General features: G+C 35.7%; 1 pseudogene; it reads left to right on the plus strand.

The window, feature by feature from the left end:
• The first annotated feature begins 467 nt into the window (after window positions 1-467).
• LOC120168185 lies at window positions 468-5,761 on the plus strand (annotated as a pseudogene).
• Window positions 5,762-6,966: the final 1,205 nt, after the last annotated feature.

Consider the following 6,966-nt stretch of genomic DNA (forward strand, 5'->3'; position numbering starts at 1 on the left):
CACAAAATTTACGTGGAAAACCCCTAAATAATATAGGGTAAAAACCACGGGCAACGGTAGAAGAATTTCACTATGAGAAAAATAGGAATTACAACCTCTCTCGATCTACCAAGGAGAAAACAATGATAATTCTTTCTTGATAAAAAGGAGAAAACAACTCTCAAGAAACTCTCTAAATTCTCTCCAGTATTGGAAGAAAGCTAGAATGTTTTGGGATGATTTTGAAGCTAAATGAGCTAGGGTATTTATAGTTGAAGCTTTAAGGATTAATTTGTAAATACCCTAAATTACAATGACTAATTGCATAGTTTTACCATCCAAAATTTTCAACAATTTGGTGGCCAAATATGACCAATTTTGCCGCCCCATTAATGCCACCAAATTGCCACCCATAATGTTGATTAATGATGCAATTTGGTGTGCCAATTTTCAACAGTTTCATTGTAGTTTTGTGTTGCAATGAAACCATGATTGACAGGATGGTATATCAGAAATTTAAACAAGTGACAAAGAAGAACGTGTGAGAACTAAACCTGGAATAGAAAATAAGTTCAACGGAAAACAATCTTCAGCAGAGAGAGCAGGCTATAGCAAGTGTCAAAAGGTCTAAAGAGTTTTTCACATGAATTAGGACCTAAGGGTGGTAAAACATCTGCACATCCTCGAGCTCACAGTTACAACGATTTAAAGGTACTGTGTTGGTATTTTTCAAGAAAGAACTTGGTTAATAACATGATTTTCTCTTCCTCCATGACATAAAATAAAATCTAAAGGATTTTTGCAATTTATTTTCAAAATTATTAACATTCTAGACATTACATGAAGAATTCATAGTATTATTTACTACAATGTAGTTTTCTCTTTTCTTGAGAGGTTTCGCCTATATTGCATGTTGAAGTAACAGCTTGATTCTAATATTTGTTTCTCAATCTCATTAATTAGATTTTTGATAGTTTACCAGTTTGCTGTAGAAAAAATTGTATCACTTTATGTGGATCACTGTTATTGCAATTCTGAATGAAAAAATAGTAGTACCATTATGAAACCTTAATGGAGAAGCTGGTGCTTAACTGCTTATGTTTCTGATTTTTTTCTGAAATTACTTATGTTTCTGATACTTAGCCACAATAGCAGTTCTATTGGACTCTTTCATTTCTGATTAATTTGCAAAATGTTTCTTTTCCTTTCTCTTTTTATTAATTGATAATCAGGAACTATTTGGTTCATTACATTCAAGATTTGATGCTGCTAAAGAGGTGGTAGACATGGAGCTGGCTACTTTTGCTGCAGATGTGATGGATTTTCTTCAGACCATAAACTCCTCACCTCCAGAGGGTCGCAAAATGGCAGAGGATCTTTTTTATCTTGCTCAACAATGTGTTCAAATGACCTCTTCCGAATTTCGTGTTAGATGTGAAACAATAGTTCAAGCTTTGACAGAAAAAAGACAACAGTGTCAAACAGTATTGGTGAAGTGGCTGTGCACACGCGTGCTCTTCATTTTGACACGTTGTACAAGGGTTTTGCAGTTCCAGAAAGAGAAAGAACCAATTGATGAGAATTCTATGATCAAATTTAAGAAATGTTTAGAAAGCATTCCTGCTGTTGAAACGAGTTGGGTTCTCGCTTCTGATATTGCTGATTCTTACTCGGCTAATGCTATGTATCAGAGGGTTGGTGGTGAAAAAAAATTGCAGGGACAAAGTGAGGTGTCTCTTTTCCCCAAGCCAGCTGTACAGAGGGACATAACTTCTGGAAAAGATTCCACTATTCCTGAGAAAATTTCAGCTACACAGGGATCTCAACCTGATTTTACTTCACACGAGCGACCATTTTGTCAAGCTGATGGCAATTTTGTAGGAGATTAAGAGAAAAATTTCAGTTGTAGTTCACTTCATGAGCACAATCATAGTTTTCATGGTTCACTTATGGAGCCTGAACAGACACTAGATGGATCTGACTCGGTGATCTGTAGGATATGTGAGGAAGCTGTTCCTATTTCTCATTTAGAATCTCATTCTTATATATGTGCATATGCAGATAAATGTGCACTGAATTGTATAGATGTAGATGAACGCCTTGTAAATCTTGCAGAAATATTGGAACAAATTATAGAGTCACGGAATTTGAATTCCATTGGGAGCCCTGAGAATCCAAGAATGCAAAATTTGAGCTCTGCAGTGACATCTGAAGGTTATTCTCCCAAGATAAGTGAGTGGCGAAACAAGGGTGTTGAAGGAATGTTTGAGGACATACATGAGATGGACACTGCCAGTATTGAGGATTCTCATCTGGCCTCTATTGACTTTAAGGGTCATCTGGGCATGAGGCTTGGAAACTATGGAGCATCATCCTCAACTGGGAGCATGACATCACAATCATCTAACAATACTCCAAGAGGAAGTCACTTCGATTCTTTCTGGTTGGAACATAACAATCTGTCTGAGCTAGAAGATGTACAACAGGTCTGTTGATCTAGAGTATTTCGGATTTTTTACTTTGACATCGTCATCCCTTTCGTCTTGGTGCAAAAAATATCCATAACGATTTGCCAAAATGATTAATGAATTCCTCATGAATATTATAGAACTAATATGTTAATTGAGCAGTTCTGTCAATTAGAAACTCTCCATTTATATATTCACCCAATTGGTGTCCCAATTAAATTGATAAATATAATCTGCTCATATATTTGGATAAAGCTATATATGCATATGCATTAGTTGCATGTGTCTAAATATATACTTTCTTTCAATCATTTTCCTGATGTTACGCTTGCCATGAGCTTCTACCTTGCATCTAATGTTGTAACGTCAAAGTGTGATGCTGTGTATAGGTTGATCAGCCCTTTTTTTTTTTTGTATCTAGCAGATGGTTGACCTTTCAGATATAGCCCATTGTGTAGCAGGCACAGACTTGTCCAAAGAAGGGTCTCATGAGTTATTGCTTGCATGCATGCAAGACTTGCAAGATATTTTACGGCATAGTAAGCTTAAAACTCTTGTAATAGATACTTTTCGAGGCCGGATAGAGACCCTTATGAGGTAGTACAGTGTTAAAGAATAATATTTGTGATACTGAACACATATCTCAACTTATGAATCATTCATCTTGTTTTTTAGCTACTCATGCAGAGAGAAATATATACTTGCATGTGAAGCAGCAGATATAAAAAGCCCAACGAAGTGCTGTGAACAGAGAGAAAACTCTAGAGTCTAGACTTCTCTCAGAGAATGCATCTCAAAGTAGTACGGTGTCAACTTTAAATATGTCCCACAAAGAGAAAACAACAATAGATGATTTTGAGATCATCAAACCAATTAGCAGAGGTGCCTTTGGCAAAGTCTTTCTTGCACGCAAAAGGACAACAGGCGACCTATTTGCAATAAAGGTAAAAAAAAACTAAAAATTCCTTGATGTTTTTTCTACCAACGGAAAACAAAGTCAACATTCAGTACTGTCCTCTTTTTTTTAAAGAATCTATAATGTCTGTTATATTATGCATTTATATGGCAATGAAAATGTTGAAGAATCTTGTTTCAGTTTCTAAGAACTGAAGTTGACAAATCATGCGATTGCTTAATTGACTTCTAAGAATAAATTTGGGACTTTGTGCAGCCTGCACATCTCTTGAGTAAGTTGTTTGGAAGTTGCACTCAACATTTTGCTTTCAGCGCCAGAACATACTACCAATAAGTTCTATTTATAAGTTACAAGATTTTAATTTCCTTGTAAAGCGTTAGATAGATGAACTGTAATCTTGAGCTTTTTTTCTTGGAAAAAGAAATGTCTTTTTTTGTTTTTTAGCTTGATGCAATTTTGCTTCTTATGCAGGTTCACAAGAAATTGGATATGATACGTAAAAATGATATTGAGCTTATATTATCTGAACGAAATATACTAATAGCAGTTCGAAACTCTTTTGTGGTAATTGCCAATTCAAGCATGCATGCTTAGAGCTGTTACATTGTTTACTCGATTTAAATAAAATGAATTTACCGCATTTTTCAAGTTTATCTTGTTGCTCACAATTTCTTTTTCGTCTTGAACCTATTTATCCTTGTTATCACTTGACAAAGATGGTTAATGTTGTAACTACTTGTAATTTTCTTATTGCCCAAACCTCTAAGAATTATGCTAGTTGAATAAAAGAAGTAAGCTTACAATTTCAGGTTCGATTTTTTTATTCATTCACCTGTAGAGATAACCTCTATTTGGTTATGGAATATCTCAATGGTGGTGATCTATACTCTTTACTCAGAAAATTTGGATGCCTTGACGAAGAAGTAGCTCGTACATATATTGCAGAGCTGGTTTGTACCTGTCGTAACCGTCTTTCGGTTGGGCCCCGGAATTGGGCTTCGACTTGAAATAATTGGGTTAGAGTCGCCACCGACCATTTTAAAATGAATTTAGGTGGGTCGGACACCATCTTACCTGATCTGCGTTGTACCAGAAATGTGTCGGGTTCGGGAGTCGGTTACGGTCAAGGAAGGATTAGCACCCTTGAACCGCCCTTTCGGTACCAATTAGTTTATCGGTTGTCTTTAATGGCAAAAATTAAAAATTTAAATTGAAATTTAAAAACTCGATTCAAATTACTTACCTTTGATCAGTTGAAGTTACCACTGAAAATGTCGAAAAATGTTAGATGATAAAATAATAATTAAACATTAAATAAATAAATAACAAAACAATAGAATAATAAAATAAAAAAAAACGAAATTGAATAAATAAAAAAGGTTAAAAATAATATAAAAAATGATGTTAATTAGTGACCAAAATAAAATTTGCATAAAACCTTGGGCCAGATTCGGAAATATATAACTTGGGGACTAAAATATAAGCATAACAAATTAAAATTCCAAATTAAAATACTGAAAAATAAAATTTAGTGACCAAATTACAAATATGACAAAACCTGATGGCCGAGGACCGAGTTTACCCGTGAAAAAAAAAATACACAGAAGACCCCTAGGTGAAACGGCGCCGTTTTGGATCCTGCATAAATACATGATACCAAGGCCAAATGGCCTAACTCTCTTCATTCTCAACAATAGCTTTCTCTCTCTAAACAGAGAGAACCTTTGGTTCTCTGATTTCTCTCTACATCCTCATCGGAGAGGATGACCGGCCCCAGGCCGACCGTCACCGCCGCCATTGCCGGCCACCGCCGGCGGTGGCCGAGAAAACGAAAATACCCCCCAAAGCTTCCTCTCAACCTCTCCAACCCAAAACCGAAGCCCAAACACCTAAATAATGCCCCCACCGGCGTAGATCTAGGAAACAAACTTTGTTTTTTACCTTTTCCGTCGGTGACGCTTCGGGTTTCGATGGCCCCTTTCTTCTCTTGTGTTGTTCTTGATGAGAAGGGCTTCGGCCTTTTCGTTTCTGTTGATGTATCTGTATTCTGCTTTGTTTTTTTGTTTTTTTTTTGTGGCTGTGTTGGCTTCGATTTGTTGGCTGTATCGTTTTTGTGTTTATTGATGGTTTCTGTGTTGGCTTACTGTGGATGTAGTTTTGTGGTTTGATTTGTTGGCCGATGATTATCTGCTTGCTGTGGGTTCTGGTTTCGCTCGGTTTTACTGTGGCTATGGCTTTCGATGTTCTCGCCCCCCTCCCTGTACTGTGTTGGTCGTGGGTTTTTATAAACCCCACCGGCCGTTGTGAGTCCCGACGATCTCGGGATCGTGGTTGTTGTGGCCAGTCATCCCGGGATGGGTCAGTCCCGGGGATCTCGGCCGGCCGTTGGCACTGTTGACCCTTTGGCTCCCTGCTCGGTGACTGAAAACTGGGAACCCTAATCCCTTGCCGGGCTAGTTCAGGCCCAAACTTGGACTGGATTCTTGAACATGGACCCTGCACAAAAATAAATGAGAGAAAAAAAAATTAAAAATAAAAATAAATAATAATATATATATATATATAAACGTTTTCAAAAACATATAAATTTTTAAAATGTTTTTTAAAAAACTATATATTATATATATTTTCAAAATGGTTTTTAAAAATTATATATTATATAAATGTTTTCATAATGTTTTCAAAAAGTATATATTATATATTTTAAAAACGTTTTCAAAAACTATATATTATATAATTTTCAAAAAATATATTTTCAAAATGGTTTTTAAAAATTATATATTATATAAATGTTTTCATAACGTTTTCAAAAGTATATATTATATATATTTTAAAAACGCTTTCAAAAACTATATAATTTTCAAAAATATTTTAAAAACTATATAATATACATATTTTCAAAAAATGTTTTAAACTATATATTATATATGTATTTTCAAAAACAATTTGTAAACTATATAATATATATGTGTATATATGTATAAAAAAAATATGGACGGAAATTAGTGTCTACAGCTGCCCCTCTTTGTCCTTTTTCGTGGAACGAAAAATAGGACAAAGATAAAAAGACACAAATTTTCGTTCAGTGGGGTTGAAGAAAAACCCCCTGTCGGATTGAGCTGCGGATGACCCCTCCGTCGTGAAGTCAAGTTAATCTTGACATGATATGGAATTGAATCGGAATGCGACTTCTTGTTGCCCAATTGTAGTCAACCTCGGTCTTGTCCTCAGTTTAAGGACCTTGGTTAAAAATTCGGCTGGAAAATATTTCTTTGACTTCACCATCTGGTTTGACAAGCCCTCGAGCTGAATAAAATCGAACTCGAAAAGTCTTTGTTGACAAATAGCTTTTCTCGACTTAAGCTATGTTGCTGGAAAACAGTTTCTTGTCACTGAGGCACGGTTAACCCAGGTCTTCTTCTCGATTTGAAAACCTCGATTGCAGCCGAACAGTAATGTGATTCTGATTAGAATCGAACTCGACAGTTTTATTGACAGATAGCCCTTCTTGCATTGAGCTATTATGTAAGCTTGATTTGCCTCTAAGTTGAATATAATCGACCTCGGAGGTCTTTAACAGATAGCCCTTCTCGACTTAAGCTA

This window comes from Hibiscus syriacus, unplaced genomic scaffold, assembly GCF_006381635.1.
Source record: "Hibiscus syriacus cultivar Baekdansim isolate YM2019G1 unplaced genomic scaffold, ASM638163v2 tig00111715_pilon, whole genome shotgun sequence".
NCBI classification, from domain to species: domain Eukaryota; kingdom Viridiplantae; phylum Streptophyta; class Magnoliopsida; order Malvales; family Malvaceae; genus Hibiscus; species Hibiscus syriacus.